Raw genomic sequence first — 23,197 nt, 5'->3', positions numbered from 1 at the left:
CATGCTAAACCTGTTTCTTCCACCATTATTGTTATTGAAACCTTGTTGAGGTCTCTCTTGATTCTTCCATGAGAGATTTGGGTGATTTCTCCATGAAGAATTGTAGGTATTTCCATAGGGTTTCTCCTAGGTAATTCACCTCTTCCATGGAAGGGTTCTCATTGCTGAGAAGATGATGGAAAGGCTTGCCATTGCTAAACCTGTTTCTTCCACCATTATTGTTATTGAAACCTTGTTGAGGTCTCTCTTGATTCTTCCATGAGAGATTTGGGTGATTTCTCCATGAAGAATTGTAGGTATTTCCATAGGGTTTCTCCTAGTAATTCACCTCTTCCATGGAAGGGTTCTCAGATCATAAGCTTCTTCCTCAGATGAAGCATCCTTAGTACTGTTTGGTGCATTTTGCATTCCAGACAGACTTTGAGAAATCAAATTGACTTGTTGAGTCATATTTTATCTTGAGCCAATATGGCATTCAGAGTGTCAATCTCAAGAACTCCTCTCTTCTGACTAGTCCCATTGTTCACAGGATTCCTTTCAGAAGTGTACATGAATTGGTTATTTGCAACCATTTCAATCAATTCTTGAGCTTCTGCAGGCGTCTTCTTCAGATGAAGAGATCCTCCAGCAGAGCTATCCAAGGACATCTTAGATAGTTCAGAGAGACCATCATAGAAAATACCTATGATGCTCCATTCAGAAAGCATGTCTGAAGGACATCTTCTGATTAATTGTTTGTATCTTTCCCAAGCTTCATAGAGGGATTCTCCATCCTTCTGTCTGAAGGTTTGGACTTCCACTCTAAGCTTACTCCATCTTGTGGTGGAAAGAACTTTGCCAAGAAGGCATTGACTAGCTTTTCCCAAGAGTCCAGGCTTTCTTTAGGTTGAGAATCCAACCATATTCTAGCTCTGTCTCTTACAGCAAAAGGGAATAGCATCAGTCTATAGACCTCAGGTTAACCCCATTAGTCTTGACTGTGTCACAGATTTGCAAGAATTCAGCTAAAAACTGATGAGGATCTTCCATTGGAAGTCCATGGAACTTGCAATTCTGTTGCATTAGAGAAACTAATTGAGGCTTAAGCTCAAAGTTGTTTGCTCCAATGGCAGGGATAGAGATGCTTCTCCCATAGAAGTCGGGAGTAGGTGCAGTAAAGTCACCCAGCACCTTCCTTGCATTGTTGGCATTGTTGTTGTTTTCGGCTGCCATGGGTTCTTCTTCTTTGAAGAATTCGGTCAGGTCCTCTAAAGAGAGTTGTGCTTTGGCTTCTCTTAGCTTTCTCTTCAAGGTCCTTTCGGGTTCAGGATCAGCTTCAACAAGAATGCCTTTGTCTCTGCTCCTGCTCATATGAAAGAGAAGAGAAAAGAAAATGTGGAATCCTCTATGTCACAGTATAGAGATTCCTTGAAATGTCAGAGGAAAAGAGAAATAGAAAGAAGAAGGAGAAGAAGAATTCGAACTTTAATTAGATAAGGTTCGAATTGTGCATTTAGAAGGAGTGGTACTCCATAAATAGAAGGATGTGAGAAGGAGGGAAGAGGATTTTCGAAAATTCAATTAAAAGATTTTGAAAACATTTTGAAAATTTGATTGATAATTTTCGAAAATTGAAAGGAAGAGAAATCAAGTGATTTTTGAAAAAGATTTTGAAATTAGAAACTAAAAAGATTGATTGAAAACTAATTTGAAAAGATATGATAAAAAAATATGATTGAAAGGTTATGTCTTAAAAAGATGTGATTGAGAAGATATGATTTGAAAACCATTTTAAAAGATATGTTTTGAAAATTATTTTAAAAGATTTGATTTGGAAAATTAGTGACTTGCCTAACAAGAAAAGATATGATTCAAACAAAACCTTCCTTAACAAAAGGCAAAAAATGTTCAATCAAATCATTAATTGTTAGTAAGTATCTTTGAAAGGAAAGAAATTAATTTTGAAAACATTTGAGTGAAAAGATTTGATTTGAAAAAGATTTTATTTTGAAAAACTTGAAAAAAAATTGATTTGAAAACAAAATCTTCCCCCTAGCACCATCCTGGCGTTAAACGCCCAGAATGGTATACATTCTGGCGTTTAACGCCCAAATGCTACCTTTTTGGGCGTTAAACGCCCAACCAGGTGCCCTGGCTGGCGTTTAACGCCAGTCTGCCTTCTTCACTAGGCATTTTTGAATGCTCAGTTTTCTGTATAATTCCTCTGTAGTGTGTTCTGAATCTTCAATCCCTTGTATCATTGACTTGAAAGACACAAATTAAAAATATTTTTGGATTTTAATAATTAAAATGCAACAAGAATCAAATAACAATGCATGCAAGACACCAAACTTAGCAGTTTGTATACTACTGACACTAATGAACTGAAAATGCATATGAGACACACAAATACTCAAGTCAATAGAATTCAAGATCAGAGCAAGTGAATCATCAAGAACATCTTGAAGATCACTAAGACATATGAATGCATGCAATTGACACCAAACTTAGGATGAGACACTAGACTCAAACAGAAATATTTTGAATTTTATGATTTTTTATTTTTTAATTTTTTTGTGTTTTTCGAAAATTAAGTGGAAAAAGAAGGTATCAAAATTCTTAATGAGAATTCCAGGAATCAGTGCAATGCTAGTCTAAGACTCCGGTCCAGGAATTAGACATGGCTTCACAGCCAGCCAAGCTTCCAAAGAAAGCTTCGGTCCAAACACTAGACATGACCAAAGGTCAGCCAAGCCTTAGCAATCACTGCTCCAAAAGCAAGATTGATACGAAATCAACAAGCTCTTGTGGTGATAAGTTGAAACCTCGGTCCAATCAGATTAGACATGGCTTCTCAGCCAGCCAGATTTCAACAAATCATCATGAAACTCTAGAATTCATCTTCAAGAATTTCGAAAAAAAATACCTAATCTAAGCAACAAGATGAACCGTCAGTTGTCCAGCCTTAACAATCCCGGGCAATACACCAAAAATTTGATGTTGTTGCCGGATCTTGGCACTGATGTTACCAAAGGCTTGCTCAAAACTAGAACAATCCCCGGCAACGGCGCCAAAAACTTGGTGCGCGAAATTGTGAACTATACTTTTTCACAACTCTCATAATCCCTGGTAACGGCTCCAAAACTTGTGCGCTCAATACCATGGCATTACACAACTTCGCACAACTAACCAGCAAGTGCACTGGGTCGTCCAAGTAATAACCTTACGTGAGTAAGGGTCGATCCCACGGAGATTGTTAGTATTGAAGCAAGCTATGGTCATCTTGTAAATCTTAGTCAGGCAAACTCAGATATATATGGTGATGAACGAAAATAACAAAAGATAAAGATAGTGATACTTATGTAATTCATTGGTAGGAACTTCAGATAAGCGCATGAAGATGCCTTCCCTTCCGTCTCTCTGCTTTCCTACTGTCTTCATCCAACCCTTCTTACTCCTTTCCATGGCAAGCTCGTATAGGGTCTCACTGTTGTCAGCAGCTACCTCCTCGCAGTGAAAGCTAATGCACACTCTGTCACAGTGCTGCCAATCACCGGTGTGGTTCCCTCCCCTACCGGAATAGAATAACTCTTTTGCGTCTGTCACTAACGCCCAGTAGGTTACAGGTTTGAAGCACGTCACAGTCATTCAATCATTGAATCCTACTCAGACTACCACAGACAAGGTTAGACCTTCCGGATTCTCTTGAATGCTGCCATCAGTTCTTGCCTATACCACGAAGACTCTGATCTCACGGAATGGTTGGCTCGTTTGTCAGGCGAGCACTCGGTTGTCAGGCGATCAACCATGCATCGTGCAATCAGGAATCCAAGAGATATTCACCAAGCCTCAAATGCTTAATCTATGGTGTGTAGAAACTCCACCGTTGAAAATACATAAGCATAAGGTCTAGGCATGGCCGAATGGCCAGCCTCCCAATGATCTAAGAACTAAAATGTCCAAAGATGATCTAGAGATCTAAAAGTGATCAAAAGATTTCTATACAATAGTAAAAGGTCCTACTTATAAGAAACTAGTAGCCTAGGGTGTACAGAAATGAGTAAATGACATAAAAATCCTCTTCCGGGCCCACTTGGTGTGTGCTTGGGCTGAGCAATGAAGCAATTTCGTGTAGAGACTCTTCTTGGAGTTAAACGCCAGCTTTGGTGCCAGTTTGGGCGTTTAACTCCCATTTGGGTGCCAGTTCCAGCGTTTAACGCTGGGATTCCTTGAGGTGACTTTGAACGCCGGTTTGGGCCATCAAATCTTGGGCAAAGTATGGACTATTATATATTGCTGGAAAGCCCAGGATGTCTATTTTCCAACGCCGTTGAGAGCGCGCCAATTGGGCTTCTGTAGCTCCAGAAAATCCACTTCGAGTGCAGGGAGGTCAGAATCCAACAGCATCTGCAGTCCTTTTGAGTCTCTGGATCAGATTTTTGCTCAGGTCCCTCAATTTCAGCCAGAAAATACCTGAAATCACAGAAAAACACACAAACTCATAGTAAAGTCCAGAAAAGTGATTTTTAACTAAAAACTAATAAAAATATACTAAAAACTAACTAGATCATACTAAAAACATACTAAAAACAATGCCAAAAAGTATACAAATTATCCGCTCATCAATGGTCAGTCAGAAAGAACTATTCAGACCTTGGAGGATATGCTAAGGGCTTGTGTTTTGGACCAGCCTGCGAGCTGGGATCGGTATATGCCATTAATTGAATTTGCTTATAATAATAGCTATCATGCGAGCATCGGAATGGCTCCATATGAGGCTCTGTATGGCAGAAAATGTCAGTCTCTACTGTGTTGGTATGAAACTGGAGAAAGAAGTTTGTTAGGGCCTGAGATGATAGCTGAAACTTCTGAACAGATAAAGAAAATTCGTAGTCGAATGCTTATAGCCCAAAGCCGCCAGAAGAGCTATGCTGATCAGAGGCGAAAGCCTTTGGAATTCGAAGAAGGAGAACATGTCTTTTTGAAAGTTACACCAACCACTGGAGTGGAAAGAGCTATTAAGACTAAGAAACTGAATCCCCGTTATATTGGACCCTTTGAGATTCTGAAGAGGATTGGGCCAGTGGCTTATAGAATTGCCTTACCGCCATATCTTTCGAATTTGCACGACGTGTTTCATGTGTCTCAGCTTAGGAAGTACACTCCTGACGCAAGTCATATTCTAGAACCGGAACCAATCCAAGTGAGATCTAACACTTTAGTGATTCCAGTGAATTGATGATACTAATATTAAACGATTACGCGGAAAGGAAGTATCATTGGTAAAAGTGGCTTGGAGTCGAGCTGGTATCGAGGAACATACCTGGGAGCTCGAATCAGATATGCGAAAGGACTATCCACATCTCTTTTCAGGTAACTAGATTTGAATTTTGAGGGCAAAATTCTTTATTAGGTGGGTAGGATGTAAACCCCGTTTAAATTAGTAGATAATTAGTCAATAAATTAATTTTTAATAAGGAAGATTAGAAAGGTGAATATTATAAATTGGATAGAGTCATCGAAACGAGAATTTTGACACCAATTTCGAAGAAATCGGTCCAAGATTGGACCGAACGGGCCGAACCGGTTAACTGGGCCCAAACCGGGCTGTGGGCCCAATTAGTCCAACAATTAAAAGAGCCACGGCTCTTATTCTCATTTCCCTCAACGACGCAGCAAGCCTCCCAGGGAAGAGAAGAAGAGAAATTCGTTTACGGTGAATTCAATATCCCGTAACTTCTCCGTTCGAGCTCCAATCGCCGCGTTTGCGGCCACGCGTTCACCGCGTCGAGCTCTACGTTTCTATCGGAATAATTTCACTGGTAATTTGTTTAATCACTTCCAGCCATCTTTTCCCCCAATTTTCTAATTTTTAATGGGAAGGTTGAATTTTTTGATTTCTGATGTTTTAGGATCCAATTAGCTTGAGAGAAACGTTCACTCTTACTTATGTGAAGCTTGGGTAAGGTGAGGATACGATAATTCTATTTATTTTCTTTGAATTTGAGCTTTGAGTATTAAATTGGATATATGTTATGAATGTGTATTAGGTTGTGAATAAATAATTGGAGCTTGAAATTGTGAATATTGGAACTTGGAGGAAGCGGATTAGTTGAGGTTTTGAGGGCTGTGTTCTTTTAGGAAAATTTTCTTGGAATAACACTTGGGAATCGGCTAAGGTATGGTTTAGGTTTCTTGCATTTAATATAATGTTCTGTGAAAACTTAGGCTATGACCATAGGATAAGTTGGAATGCAAGTGTATGTTTAATATTTAGTAATTTGTCGATGAATATAATTGGTTGAAGTTTATTGGATAATTAGTTATTAATTTGGATGGTGAATGTGTTATTTTAATTTGGAGAGAATTATAGTTGAATGTTATTGTTGATGAACATGGTTGGTTTGGTGCTTGTTGATTAATTAATGATTCGGTGAATTATTGATTTGAGGTATTTTGTGTTAAAAGCCTAGAATTTGTGAACTATGACTCTTAGTTGAATTTTGGTTGTTGGATTTGAATATTGTATGAGTTTAATTGTTGATCTGAGGTCGATTTTTTGTGGAGAATGTTATGATAATGAGGAAGGGTATGTTGAATTGAAAAGGAAGCAGGTTTGGACCCGAAAAGGGTGGCAAAGTCTGAGTTTTAGAGGAGATGCTGCCGAAATTTTATAAAAAATTAGAGATTTTGTTTATATGATTATTTAAAAAGATTTAGATTCAAAGGTTATATGGTTTGATTTAGAGTTATTAAGAAAATGAGTATGTTTTAAGTTTGATTCATTTAGAAAACAATGAGTTATGTTTTGAATTGGAACTATTGATGGACGGAATGTGAGGTGTGATAATGAAGGATAAGGATTGAATATGATTGATGTATGATGATGAATGAAATGCGATTGAGAATGATGTTGAAGTTGATGAATTATAATTGAATTATTTATATGGCTTATGAATTTGAATAATCTGAGATACGAGATTCCCTGGATTAAGTGTCGTGGCTTGCCACCACGTGTACCAGGTTGAAAACTCGATACTCTATTGACCCTATGACGTAAGTGTGTGACCGGGCACTATATAAATTCCCGGGAATGTTACCCCCATTGAGTATTATTGATTATTTGAGAAAAACTATGCATAGACTCTTGGGGATGCACGTCGGGGGACAGTCTAAGTACAATTCAGACTTGTCGGGTTGGCTGGATAACCGACAGAGCCTCATCAGCCATAGGACAGGCATGCATCATATGCATATTACTTGAACTACTTGCTTGTGTATTAACTGGGTGTGCCTAAATGTACTTGCCATGTTAAATGTATATTTGTTATCTGCAGTACTTGTAACCTTCTTGTGCTTGCCTTTGTTTGTTTACTTGTCTGTGAAAATGCATGATGGAGTTGGAGGTAAGGAGGAATGGCAGAATGGGATTTAGATTTAAGGTTAAGTTAAGTTAGGTTTAAATATCCTTAGTAAACCACCTTTTATGGCTTCTATTTAATACTTTAAGCTCTATAATCTGAGTGTCGGCATTCTAGGATTGCCTCTGGCATTCCCAGGACCTTATATATTATTGTGTGTGGCACCTTTACCATACTGAGAACCTCCGGTTCTCATTCCATACTATGTTGTTTTTCAGATGCAGGTCGAGAGGCATCTCGTTAGGCGTCTGGACCCTTGAAGCGGAGTGGTTACAGGGTTATTTTGTTATGCATGATGTGTATTATATACTTGGTTTTTCTCCGCATAACTTGTTCTTTTGATCCTCCCTAGAGGTTTATGGAGAGGCAGGATTGTGTATATGTACTTTTAGGTTCTGGATATGTATGTATATATATGTAAATATTCTCCGGCCAGTCTTGACTTCGCAGGCTGAGTTAGGAGCTTGTTATTTTGTATCTTTGGCACTCTATTCCTACTTCTGTTATCATATGTTTAATAGTTATGGTTTCCTTAGCATGCAGGTTAACCCGTTCCTTGAGCGTTGCGCTTTTATTTTGCGATTTTGTTTCCTCTTTTCTTCACGGCTCCTAGCATATTATAATTCTTCTGCTATTATATGTACTTATTTTATTTTAGAGGTCGTAATACCACACCACCTCTGTTTTACGGCTTAAGCGTAAAGCTTAGCGTGGTAGGGTGTTACATGAGGGCCTTTGGTTACAGAAGAAAAGCGCGTTTTGGATTCAGAACTTTGGCATGCATGTGCTGGTCCCCTTGTTTTTTTACCAGTTGTTGGAAGCTGAGTTGTGTACTTTCCACAAGGTCACAGTGAACAGGTAAGATTGTGATGTTGGAAGTTATATGCCTAAGTTCTTTTAGTTTATGTCTAAATTCTAAACTATAAAATAATAATAAGAATCCTAAGTTTTAGATGCTAGTTTGTTTGATTACTTGGACTTGATGAGTTACATGCATGCATGAATTGTTTGATTTTAATTATAATTAATTTTAGGTGTTATCTTTTTTATCTTGTTCTGCACCTTGTTGCTATACTGTAACTATTATAAGTTGTAACTATTTTATCTGTGTTGGTTAGTTCCAATGCTATAGTCAAAGAGTGTAGGTTTTGTAAGTGTTTGTTTGGATTTGTTTGCATGTCCCTAATGGATATTTGGTATATGAGTTATATAGAAAATGAAACTGGTTAGAATAATCATGCTTCTCACTATATTGTGGAACTAATAATTAATTCAGACATAAAAGGTTTTCGAGATTTTTGAGCATATTTATCTGATTATCATCAATCATTTCTGTTTAATTTTCAACACAGTTCATCTCATCTTGTTGCTTTCTTCTAATGGAAGGACCTTAAACCTCTCTCTCTTCTTCGCATTGTGTTGGTTGCTTCTCTCTGCATTTTGGGTTTGTTGCTGTTGGCGTCTCCATCGTGTTCGTCACTGCTCACCTTGCCTGGCCGTTGGGTTCGTCCCTGCTCGCGTCGCCATCTATTCATCGCTGCTCGCATTTGAAACTTTTGATTTTTGGTCTTCTCGCTTCCAATTTTCTCGTCGCCTTCTGCTCTCGGCGTCTTCTTGGCTCCTGGCTGGGTGCTGATCTGCTCTGCACCGCCGTGGTGCATCACAGGTAGGCTCCTTGCTCTGTTCTATTTTCTTATGGCTGAAGTTGATGAGAAATTTTGGTTCTGCAATTTTTTCTTCTTTGATGAGAAATTACTGCTTAATTAATTCTGGTCCTGTAAAATCACTACAATGTTTTATTGTTATGATATATTTATCTGCCTCTGATTTAATCACTAAATGATGGCAATTTTAGGGCTTGGAATTTAATTATTGTTGGTGGAATCTCAATTTGGAAAGTTAATAGTGGATTCATTGTTATTGTAGGTGTTGGAGTTGGCTGGAAATTCTTTCAGTTCAATTGAGTTAGCGCTAAGTTTTTCGCCATGCTTCCAATTACGTTCACTTCTTTTTTCTGCTTCTCTCTTTTTGCAAATTTTGTATGTTTGCTTTCATAGCTACAATATTTGCAAATTCATCTCAAGAGCCATTTACAGGCATTTCCCTTTATTCTTCTTGCTTTCACTCATTCTAAATATCATGGACTTCTTTTCTTTTACCAACATATTTTCTGTGTTTTTCTGGTCATTGCAGAAATATAGACTTGGGAAAAGCCAACTGATGAGCGGATAATTTGTACACTTTTTGGCATTGTTTTTAGTATGTTTTTAGTATCTTTTAGTTAGTTTTTAGTATAGTTTTATTAGTTTTTAATTAAAATTCACTTTTCTGGACTTTACTATGAGTTTGTGTGTTTTTCTGTGATTTCAGGTATTTTCTGACTGAAATTGAAGGTTCTGAGCAAAAATCTGATCCAGAGACTGAAAAGGACTGCAGATGCTGTTGGATTCTGACCTCCCTGCACTCGAAGCGGATTTTCTGGAGCTACAGAAGCCCAATTGGCGCGCTCTCAACGGCGTTGGAAAGTAGACATCCAGGGATTTCCAGCAATATATAATAGTCCATACTTTGCCCAAGATTTGATGGCCCAAACCTGCGTAGCAAACCGGCAGAGAAATTCCAGCGTTAAACGCCGGAACTGGCATAAAACTTGGAGTTAAACGCCCAAACTGGCATGAGAACTGGCGTTTAACTCCAGAAAACGTCTCTACACATAAAAGCTTCAATGCTCAGCCCAAGCACACACCAAGTGGGCCCGGAAGTGGATTTTTCTGTCATTTACTCATTTCTGTAAACCTTAGGACACTAGTTTACTACTTATAGGACCTTTTGACTTTGTAATCAGTACGGAATGACCTTATGACATTGTACACCTTTTCTTCCACAGCATGAGTCTCTAAACCCCATGGTTGGGGGTGAGGAGCTCTGCTGTGTCTTGATGGATTAATGCAATTACTACTGTTTCAAAGAGATCCGGAAGGTCTAAACCTTGTCTGTGGTATTCTGAGTAGGATTCATGACTGAATGATTGTGACGTGCTTCATCTCCTGAAGGCGGGGCGTTAGTGACAGACGCCAAAAGAATCACTGGATTCTACTCCGGTCTGATTGAGAACCGACATATGGAATGCCGTGCCGTGACAGGGCATTAGGAATCGTTCCAATGAGAGGATGGGAGGTAGCCACTGACAACGGTGAAACCCTACACACAGCTTGCCATGGAAGGAGACTTGTGTTTGATGAAGAAGACAGTAGGAAAGCAGAGATTCAGAAGATGGAGCATCTCCAAACCTCAACCTATCTCCATTACTGCAAAACAAGTAACCATTTCATGTTCTTTTGCTTTTCACAATCAATCCTGATAATTTCTGATATCCTGACTAAGATTTACAAGATAACCATAGCTTGATTCAAGCCGACAATCTCCGTGGGATCGACCCTTGCTCACGCAAGGTATTACTTGGACGACCCAGTGCACTTGCTGGTTAGTTGTGCGGGATTGCAAAAGTGTTATTGCAATTTCGTGCACCACCAACCACAACTTGAAATCTGTTCTAGCAACAACAAACATGAAGGTAACTTGGTTATGGTTTCTCAGTTATTATAAGTTGTTCTGATGAATGATCATTTTTCTCCGTTGGTGCAGATTGCAAAGAAATGAACAACAGTAAAGGTCCTAGCAGTAGGGAAGAAAGTATTGGAACACAGAATGAGATGACTGAGTAATAATTATAATAGTTAGAAAATTGATCAAACTACTTGAATGCTTTTGTAATTGGTATAAAAAATTTCATTGATCAAATGTTTTGTTCAACAGAAGAAACTTTATGAGCAAATTGAGGTAGGTAGCTAAATTAAAATTGAAGCATAACAAGGATATGTTAAAGATCAATATGGATAATGATTTTTCAGGTGCAGAGACATTTGCAACTTAAGATTGAAGCACAAGGGAAGTACTTGCAATCAGTACTACACAAGGCACAAGAAACACTTGCAGGAATGATCAACAATGGCAGCCCGGGATCTCCTCCAATTTTGGAACTGACAGAAACAAGAGGATGGTTCAGTTGGAGCTGTGGGCAGAGGAAACAGAACAGAGGAACCATGTGTTCACTTGAAATTTAAAGTTCTTTGACATCTTCTGAAAGCTCAATGGATCAAAGGCCTAATAGTACTAACACTACTAATACTGCTTCACTTGAATTGTTGCCACTCTTCAAAGAATCTAAGGAATAAGAAGATGAATCTATTATTAGGAGAAAGAGGAGTTCAAGCTGTTGTGTTGATCATCCATCAAAGATGAGCATATCTGAATTAGTGTCAAATATCATTGAGTAGATCTGAATTATTATATAAAGCTGTGTTCTTCCAAGGATGCCAGCTTCTCATCATCATAGAAAAGGTTATCTAGGTTTTTGTATTTGGTTTTCTTGTTTGAGTAATATAGCGAAATTAGCCGAAGTATTTAACCAGTAATACTATGGGTCTAACTTTCTAGGGTTTGCTTGCAACTTTCAAGCACAACACTCAGCTTCCCTCTCTGCTAGAGGACAATGTTTAACTTTTTAACAAGGAAAGATGTGAGAAAGATTCTCAAGCGTAAAGACAGTGAATTTTTTTATGAGAATTATTGTTAGACAAGAATTTTATTATTTTATTGAGAATTATTGATGAACATGTATTTGAAATACTAATTAAATATTTTAATATCTATTTTAATTAAAACTTTATTATTAGTTATTTTGTCTCTTTTATAAATTTTTTTATTGTGCACAAATTTATTTATTAAATAAAATAATTACACATGTATGAAAAAAAAATTTAATTGTAAATTTTATTTTTGTGTATTATTATTACAAAAGTAACTTATTTTTACCAAAAAGGCAACCTTCTATTAGTTGCATGTTTTGAATATTAGACAACACTTGTATAGTTATTGCATATCCAAAAGAAAAAACAACACTTGTATAGGTTGCATATCCAAAAGAAAAGACAATGCTTTAAAAGGTTGTATATTCATAACTAATAGGCAACACTTCAAAGTATTGCAAATTCAAACTTATAAGCAACACCTAAAAGGGTTGCATTTTATTGCAAATAGGCAACACTTTTTAGTAGTGGCCAAAATATAAGAGAAAAGACAACACTGAAAAAGTGTTGTCTCAAACACACCTTTGAAGTGTTGTTGTTTTTCAACCAAAGGCAACACTTACCCAGTGTTGCTCTCAAACAAAAAAGTGTTTCCTTGATCTAAGGCAACGGCTGCATATGCAATGCCACCCAAAAACGTTGCCTTAGGTCCAAAAGTGTTGCCATAGATCAAAAACAACCTTTTGTCAGCCTTTAGGCAACACTTTTTAAATGTGGTCTCAACTTAAAAATGTTATAGTAATCCTAAAATATATTGAGTGAATTCCTTTTTTATTACATCAAGAAATCAGTTAAAAAATATAGTGATTCTCTTTATATTCAATTTTAATTTATCCTTTTTCAATTTGAATTCTTTGTTTTTGTTTATCCTCTGTTTTGTATTAGGAGTTTAGAAATGGGTTGTAACACTAGAATAGGAGATATTCGTATAATAAAAAGATTTGGAGTGTTCTGACTTGGGAGGATAATGTTATTAGATACCAAGAGGTGGTGATAGATATCTTTTAATAATCTTCCTATGTAAGGAAGAAAAACTCAATCTTAACAACAAAATTTTTTTATCAAATGTTAGAATCGATGTGTAAACCTTTAAGGAACAATAATATTTACTCCCAAGTATATATCACTACAAGAGCGTTTGTTATTATGTTAAAAATAATCACTCATAATAACCGTTTATACAAGTGGCAACTTCAGTTAGGGAATTGCACTAAATTCTAGTGATATTTCCAAATCTATTATGAATGGCAATATAAATGGCTTCATGATTTATTAAAACGATGATGAGGGATTGACCAAGTGCAGATTTTGCAATTAACCTACATTTGACCCTAGCAAGCATATCAAGAATGTTCCCTTTAAAAAAATGCATTACTTGTCCTCAATTAATACCCAACTCTAGAGATTATATACATCAATGAATTTAGCCCCTCACATAAGGTGTCATTTTGACAACTACTAGGTTGATAATGTAATGACCCATTATTCTCAGAAGTATTAGGTTCTTAGGTGTTTATCCGATAAATTTGTCCCTGATATCCACTTTAGCCTCTCATATTTATTTTTGTCATGTGATTGTTATTCGGTATAGTCCTTTCTTTTTTCGAAATGTGTATGAAAAATCTTCTCTCTTTTTAATATGTATTATTTTTAGATCAAACAATCTAAAAATAAAAATAGATGTATATTTTTAATCTCTAATTAATGAGTTGTTAAACGAGTGTGATCTCGTTATTTTGACTTATGATGTATTTACCAAATCAAATTTAATACAAAGAAAAAATATTGAGATCAATATTAATTATGTACAATGTGTATAATAAATTAAAAAAAATTACAATTAAAAATTAGATTATTAATTAATTATTTAATTTTAAATTTGAAAATTTGAAAATTAGAATTAGTATTTAAACTCATTTACACTACGTAGGATCATTTCTAATCTTACCGTAACCTCCAATACATGTTTAAAACTCACCGTCATCTTCTTCGATTTTCACCTCGTGTCACTGAATCCCTCGCCGGCCATAAGAACGCCGCCACATCCTCTCACCGACACCGTTCTCACCTCTACCGGTCAGCCCGACGTGCCTCGCCCTCCGACGCTCAGCCTAACGTTGCTGCCGCTTTTTCATGCGCCTCTCTTCCGAACTGGCTTCGCTTTCTCCCATTTCTTCAAGTCTCTTCTCACCAATGATACCACCATGCTCTTCTTCTTCTTTGGATCCAAGCATGGTTAGCTTCTTTCAGATTTGAGCCCTATGCTTCACAACAATGCCGCTTTCGTCATGCCTAGTGCTTCAAAATTATATTTCACCATAATAGTTGTTTCTTCTGTTTATTTATCTTCTTCTTCTATTTTAATGGTCAATTTAAGATGGTCATTTTAGTAGGTATGTGGATGGTTATTTTAATTTTTATATAGATGATTATTTTGAGTGGATTGGGTTTAGTTATATATAATTAAAATATGTTAGATGTTTAATTCATTAGGTATGTGGATGATTATTTTTATCCTTAAGTGGATTATTATTTTTACTAAGGGTAAGTGGCGTGTGGCAAGCCAAGTAGCGACGATGAAATGAGATGATTATTGATGAAGGTGGGGTGGCCGCCGGTTGAAAAAGAAGAGAGTATTAGAATGAAATGCTTTAGTAAATTAGGATTTCAGATGGTTATTTTTTTGAAATAACTAACTGAATTTTTTAAAAATTTAAATTTAAAATTTGATGAGAAATAACTTAATGTAAATTTTTGAATTTATTATTTATTTTTATATTAGACTAAATAACCAATTCATTGTACACATTGTCAAGATTTTTTATTAGCTCCCTATCAGAATTCTAATACAAAATATCACTTTAATATGGACAAATCAATTATTTGTCTACCTCTAGAATTTTGTTCGGTATGATGACACAAAAGTGTTTATCTTATTCTTTCAACTTAATTAAGGATAGTGAAAAAATTGTCTATATTTGATTGTTGCCAACTTGTCACAAAAGGATTTTACTTTAGAATACATATAGACACAACAAAATTGCATTTAGGAAAACTTCTTTGGAAGATCGATAACGGAAAGAGAATACAAATAACAAATAACAAATTTCTCTAAAAAAGTATTTATTAAAACATTTTAAAGAAGTAAAAGTTGTTTTTGTTTGGAAATAATACTAAAAGATCTTATTTGATTTTTGCTTACTTTCTTGAGTTATTATACTTTTAATGAAAAAATTACCAAATAAACATGTTAAAAGGCTGAATAATACATTCTGTATGCTATTTATCTTTCTTAACTAAGAAAATAACACCAAACAAGCCCCAAGTATAACAAAATTCGGCCTTCAATATTATAATAATTGTTGTACAGCCAAAAACTCTAAATCAATCCTATTAGTACTCGTTAGACGTGCTACAAATTAAAGTTATGTGAATGCCTCTTTTCTCGTTCTAAAATATTCACAAAAAATGGACATCCACATGTTTAAAGTAACATTCTTTGTTTACTACAGATCAGATCAGAGGTTATTAACCCAATCGAAATACTACAAGGTATTTTAGGATAATTTATTGAATTACTTCTAGCTTCAGTGCCTGCAGCTTCCATCATATATTGAAATTGATAACGTGTTAATTAAAACATTAATGTTTTTCGGTTCTTGACTATCTATTCCAAAGATATATAAATAATCTTTTATAATTTAAAAATTCTTAATTATTTAATTTTTAACCATTTAAGAAATTAGTTTGAACAATTTTTAATATATCAGTAATTCACTATTTACCTGCTTAAATTAATTACTTAAATGATTGGAAATCAGTTAAAAATTTTTGAATTATAAAAGATTATTTTATTTTTTAGACAAATGATCAAAAACCAAAAATAATATTTATTTTTAATTAAAATATATTGTGTAATTAAAATAGTGTTTATTGTTAACACGTATGATTGAGGAGATTCTCCAATGTATACAACGAACCACACCAAGAAGAATAATTATTATTAACTAAACCAATGGATTAGTGACACCAAACTATAAAAAGCATGTACAAGCCACGCCATTATTTTGTGTAAATGTATCTGCCATGTTTTATTTTTGCTGTGCTTATCGATTATGCAGCATGGTTTTCTTTCAACCTAACACAGAATATTGTAAGTGGCGTAAGCATGTCAACTTCGAAGCTTTTCTTGCTTCCATTAGCAACTTAATCACCCACTAAAACAACCTTGCGTGCGCCATTTGAAATTAAAATAATATATTTAATTATAAAAGTACAAAAAAGATTCTTGAAACATGGACACACTGTTAATTGAGGACAGATTCGTCAAGTTAAAGGATTTTGTTATAATAATTAGCTAGGGCACTGTTAAGGCTTTTTTTCGGTAAAAAAATTGTTAGAAGCCAATAATTTTTAGTTATTATTTGGCCAATATATATATTAAATTATTTTTAATAAATAAATTTTATTAATATATGTATATAAATTTTGAAAAATATAAATATAAATTGTATTAATTTATGTGTGTAAAATTCTAATAAACATAAATATAAATTATATGTTTTTTTGTGTGTTAAGATCTATAAATATAAATATAAATTATTGTTGATATATATATATTAGAAAAATATTCTTCTCTTTGGTTTACCGTTTTTGCCCTACTCAGCGGTGAGTTTTGGTTTATTTAGAAGTGACTTAAAAGAGGATTTTAGGATATAATGTTATGTTATTTTGTTTCTGAAAATGTTAATTTATTTTAATTATTTGACAAAAATTTTCGATCACGTAACTGTGATCATAGTTAATTTTGTCTTGTGTACATATTTTTATAAAGGATTTATTTATCCTGTGTCTTAATAAGATCATGTATTGAGATTATAAATTAAAAAAATTTTATTAAAATATAAAAATTTTAATTTTAATATATTTATTTTATATTTATTAAATAAAAATTTAAAATTTTTACTAATAAATTTATCATGTATATTAAAAATACATATTAGCTAAATCTTTTTATAAATATTGCCTACATATTAATTAAATTGGTTCCTTAATTTTTATGTGATGATTAATTTATTGGTGAAGCTGATAAAATAATAAGTGCTTTAGTTTTAAACTGTCAATTAACTTAGTCTTATGTTGGTTGACTAGTCAATGAGGATAATGAAAAGTTGACCTGAAATATTGCCTGATATGTGACATATCATTAAATAAGTTGATATAATACAAAAAAATGTTTTAATCAATTTGGTTATAAATTAATTTATTAATGGAGATTAAAATAGTGATATGTAACATTATTGGTGCATAACGTATAATTTATAAATATTGATTTATCATGGTCAGATTACATTTTTTAGAGACACAAAAAGCAAAAATGGTAGCAGCTGCAAAACGCAGCTTGCGTTTATCATGGAAGACCAACTATTTTATGAAACGTTATCCCAACTCCCTGCAACCTGCTATGTTAACCGTCTTGAAAACTTACCAAACACAGGTTGCGTTTGTCAGAAACAGTAGAAAATCGCTGATTATCATTGTCAGTACCATGGATGCATGCGCGACACGTGTTGGACGAGGGTGTTAAGTGGGTCTTTAAAATGAAAAATGTAAGTGGAAGAGGAAAGAGTTAAAACAAAACGTAAGGCACCACTTTCCGTGAGAGATTTATACGTTGAGGGGAGGAAAAGAGTTTGGAGAAAGTGCGGGAGAAAGAAGAAGAATAGAAACTTTAGGGTTTTATTTTATATAAAAAAAAATAGTTCGTAATTTTACGTTACCTGAAGAACACATTATTGAATATTTAGATTATCTTCAATAAGTAAGTTTTTTTTAATTTTATGATGAATAAATATATTTATTTGTATTTTATTTATTTTTGTTTGAACTAGTAATTTTATTATTATTATTATTATTATTATTATTATTATTAAACTGTTATTATTATTAATTACTGTTATGGCTATTATTATTGTAATAATAATAATAATATTATTATTATTATTATTATTATTATTATTATTTTTATAATACTATTTATGATAATAATAATAATTTATTATTTGTTTTTAATAATTTAATATTATCCTTTAATAATTTATTATTATTTTTCATGATAATAATACTGTTTAAGAATTTTATTATCTTGTTTTTATTAATAAAATATGTTAATAACTGTTATAATTATTTATTAATATTTTATTAAAAGTATTTTTTTTAAATAAAACGGATAAGATTATTATTATTATTATTATTATTATTATTATTATTATTATTATTAGTAGTAGTAGTAGTAGTAGTAGTAGTAGTAGTAATCGTTATTATGATTATTATTATTATCATCATTAGTAACCGTAGAAGTATTATTATTATTATTAGTAACCGTATTATTATTATTATTATTATTATTATTATTATTATTATTATTATTATTATTATTTGAATATATTATTAACTGGTATTATTAAGAAATTACTAGTATTAGTATTAGTATTATTGTGTTAATTGTTGTTAATAGATGGGCCATTCATCGGAATAAATTCGTCTCTGTAGACCTTGCAAATTTTAAACATTTTTTACACGCCATGCACATATACTTGCCAATCAAGACGCTGGTTAGCCTAACATGCAAGGACATGGCGACATGGGAGTCGCTCAACCTGAAAATGTCCACAATCGCATTGTCGTTGCGCAAGGTTAACAGTATAAATGGAACCATCTTGCATTTCGCGAACCTCAAACATCTCATTGCGCTTGTCGAACCGATTGACCACAATGTTTTCTGCACGTCGAAAACTTTCTTCAATTCTTTTGGTGGCAAATTCTGAGTACGTGAATCCATTGCGGACATATGCTCATGAGCCTCGGTGTTCTTCCGAGTAAACAATTCGTTTAGCCGATAGAAAGTAGACCTAACAATGGCAGTCACAAGAAAGTTGCATGCACCCTTCAAGATAGAATTAATGCACTCTACCAAGTTTATCATCATATGTCCCCAACGATGACCTCCGTCGAATGCCAACACCTATCTCTGAACACCAATTTCATCGCACCATTGAGTATATGCCTCATCCCGCTCTTTAAACCTTTGATAGTTTTTGTTGTACTCATGTTCCATCTTAGAATAGCCTGTTAACCAAACCATATAATCATAAGCAGACGCCACAAAATTACTATAAAAATGCCCAGAACATTGAATGTAATTACCTGTGTCAACCATGAGTTTATGCAAATACGGAGCATTGAACCTCCTTAAGAAATTGAACCTGATATGCCTGATGTAGAACATATGTCACCCTTTTGGTGGTGATCATGCACTGTTACTGCGAGCTATTGCTACATCGTTGGAGTTATGGTAGTAAAAAATGATGCCGACACCACTACAAGATACAAGTTGATTTGTGGCGGTTTTTTTCTGGTTTGTGGGGGTTAATTTGAAACCCCCACCAAAAGGTTAGTGGGAGTTTTTCAAACCTCCAAAATTTGAGGTGCCGCGAGCTTATTTGTGGGGGTTTTGTAGAACCCCCATAACATAATTTAGTGGCAGTTTTTTGTCTGCTTTGTGCGGGGTTTTGAGTTGAATTTTTTTGGCAATTTTTTGAAATTTTTGTGACAGTTTAAAACTCCCACAAAAACTGAATTTTCAAAAAAGAAATTGCATCAAACTAAACGGTTGCAACACAATTTAAAATTAAAATAAACTAAACATATTTAAAATCTATAAACTACTATTATTGATTGAAAAAATTATATCAATCAAACTAAAGATTATTTAACTTTAAAGAAATTAGTAATTAGTATAGAATGAACAAAAATGTAAACAAATTACATCAATCAAATTGGTATGAAATGAACAACTTAGATAAATCAAATTTACATATTTAAATTGAAATTTCTACTACTTAATGAGTTTGAATGAAGATAAAGATTGAACAAACTCTCTCACCTAGAAAAGACAAATGTAGACAAGAAAAGAGTTGTTTACAACCCAAAATTTGATATAAAAACTTAGAGTGTTCAGAAAGGCAAAGCAAACAATAAAAGATGATGTATCCAAACATGAATTTCATTAAGCCCTAGGGTTACCACCGTTACAACAGAGTAATAGTCAATCACCTGTCCACTATTCGCAAAATCGTATAAGGTTGTATCCTACTACTGGACCTCCCCATTTCTCGGCATATTCTTTAAGCTTCTCAAACCCCTAGACAAAGAAAATGGTGCCACTTTGGCCAAACCCTATAATAATCATTTGAAGATTAAAACAAAAGAAACAAAAAAAAGTGCAAAGATGCAAACAAAAAAGAGCACAATTTCAAAACTCACAATGCGAGCAGTGAAGTCGCCAAATGATTCTTGAAACTGGCACTTTTGCTTCCAACAATAAAACAAAGGCTCTAAAACTTTTTCAAGGTCATGAACCTTTACCTTGTCCATAAAAATTTGAGCTAATGATGTTTGATTCTTGTTTCTTCCAAGCCAAATCTGTACCAGAAGCAGGGGAAAAAAAGCAAAGGTTGTTAACATGCTTACTTAACATGATAGTGTTTGCAGATTTCTGAATTCCTTTCTCATATACATATAATGACAAACTTTGTCCTATCAACTCAATTCCTTTCTCATATACATATATAATAACAAACTTAAAAGATATCATAGGTTTCAATACCATATAGTAGTTCATAAAAGTTCCACCAAGTTGATAAAATCTTGCTACAGCAAATGCAAGATCTTCCACAGATCTATAAGGTACAGCTCCACCATAATAAAGAAACCTGCCATTGCAAATCAAAGAATTCAAAGTCACATTAAACCCTTTTTTCGGTCTTTATCTGCATCATCATAAAGAAACATGCCATTGCAAATCAAAGAATTCAAAGTCACATTAGACCCTTTTTTCGGTCTTTATTTGCATTCTTTTATCAAGAATCACACTAACTTAGCTCGAGTAACTAACCATCCGTTATAGCCCTCGGTCTAAATTTTTGGCTTAGCATTAGAGTTTGGTATGAACTGATCGCAGTAAAAACCGTTGCATGTGTCAATCTAGCAATTAACATGTATAACAATAAAGTAAGATTAGTGAAGATAGCTGCAAATTAAGGATACTTAATAATTAGTTAATTACCTACAATAGAATTAGGATCTGCTTGCATGCACATAACACAGGGGACACCAGTATCAAGAAAAGTAGCCATTGATGCTGCCCATTTTATGTAAGGTTTTGCTGCAGGACCTTCTTCTTTCTTGCAGAAACAACAAAAATAAGGGGAGTGATTTGTTTTTCCCAGTCAAAGATTAATCTTTCACATAAGTAGATGAAATATGATAATAGTTAAAATTTGTTATAATACAAATATGTTGTCTTTAGGAAAATAGGGGACAAATTCTTACTATAAATCAAACCAAAATCAGTTCAACCAAAAGCAAGATAATATTACAAACCAAAATATTGTTAGTTCAAAATATCTGAAAATGGAATAATATAATGGAATATAATAATGATCCATACTTGAACTTTTGCTACTGTGCAAACATCTAGGAATGTCTTAACGGCTTTCCATAGCATTTTGAAGCCAGATCCAGCATTGATGATAAATAGCTTATGAAGAGTCTGCAAGGCCATCCATGTAGTAAACTATTTTGTAATCAGTAAGTTCATTTGAAAAGGAATTATTAGAGAGATATACATATATGCCTCAGGATACTAACTACTATCGATCTTCTGAATTTCCATAAAAAGTACATTGCTTGCTTTGTAATCTGGAATCATTAAAATAATAGAAGCAAGTGAGAAAGTATCCGTATGATGCTGAACTAGGCACAAATTGGAGTTAATAGATAACCCAAATTCAATTCACCTCTCTCACAAACACGAAGATTATCTGAACAAATTATGAACGGAAGTGAGTGAGAAAATTTAAGTCCCAAACTAAACAAGAACAAATTAGGAAGAAATTCTCACTGCAATGACTTGGAACGACATGAGAATCAGTTTCACGAGATCTGATAGCTTCGAACGCAGCTTCAATCGAAGCTTCCAGAGATTCCTGCTCGCTCGCCTTCCAGATCTCCTCAGCCAGTGCCACCGCGTCCGCGCCGAAACCTCGCTTGGAGTGCTTCAAGCCACTGGAGCAAAAACAGAACCAGCGGAAGAACCCGTAGAAGATGACGCAGAAGCAGAAGATCTAAGCAATACCTCAACGAAGGAGACAATGACGGCAACAACGGCAAAGACATGAATGGCGGTGGCGGTGGCCATGACATTGAAATTCTTGGGTTTCAAATATCACACTCTCCATTGTCCTCTCCCTCGAAGCCCTGTTATGTTTTTTTTTTAGTTTTTGAATGGGCTGAGTGAATATTTGTTTGGGTTGGATTGTTTTATAATTGATTGGATTAAAAGTATTACAATAATGGGAGTTTTTGTTAATTATTTAGGGAGAGTTTTATAATTTGTTATAAATAAAATATATTGTAGAGGTTTTTAGTAACCCCCATTAAAAAACTACCACAAACAAATAAAAATTTTGTAGTGTGCCATCAATGGTAACAACATATCTCTGCAAACTGGTTAGGAAAAACTCCCACGCGTCTGTCGTCTCACCTTCGACTATCACAAACGTAATAGGTATAATGTTTTTATTTCCATCTTGTGCAACCGCAACTAGAAGTACACCTTTATATTTTTCGTACAGGTGTGTGCCATCAACCTGCACCAATGGCTTGTAGTGTCTGGATGCTACAATATACGGATAGAAGCTCCAAATAACCCGATGGAGAACTCTTACACCCTAAACCTCCTCACTCTCATGGTAAACAGGGAGCGTTTTGATTTGAACACGAGATCTTGGCATCTTCGCAGTCATTGCTTTCAACCATACTGGCAGAGTCTGAAAAGAAACTTTCCAATCAGCAAAAACTTTTGCGACAGATTTCTGCTTTACCAACCAAGCCTTGCGGTAACTTACAGTGTAGTTGAATCTGGATTGAACTTCTACAGTAATAGTCTTCACCTTCATCGAGGGGTTTGCTTCGACCAACGGCCTAATAGCATCTGCAATTGTGTCTGAGTCCAACTTGGCATGATCTTGTGAAATTGTTCCCATTGTGCGTGTGTTTGCCATTGTATCTCCTGATCTCCCAACA

The 23,197-nt window shown here is 34.4% G+C and overlaps 1 non-coding gene across 1 annotated transcript; it reads left to right on the top strand.

Moving 5' to 3' along the window:
• Nucleotides 1-701: 701 nt before the first annotated feature.
• LOC130984135 (small nucleolar RNA R71) lies at nucleotides 702-809 on the top strand. The gene has a single exon (XR_009088087.1). It is a non-coding gene; the product is annotated as a small nucleolar RNA R71 (small nucleolar RNA).
• The last annotated feature ends 22,388 nt before the right edge of the window (nucleotides 810-23,197 follow it).

This window comes from Arachis stenosperma, chromosome 5 (assembly GCF_014773155.1).
Source record: "Arachis stenosperma cultivar V10309 chromosome 5, arast.V10309.gnm1.PFL2, whole genome shotgun sequence".
Classification (NCBI taxonomy): Eukaryota; Viridiplantae; Streptophyta; class Magnoliopsida; order Fabales; family Fabaceae; genus Arachis; species Arachis stenosperma.
This window is presented reverse-complemented; position numbering and strand designations above follow the sequence as displayed.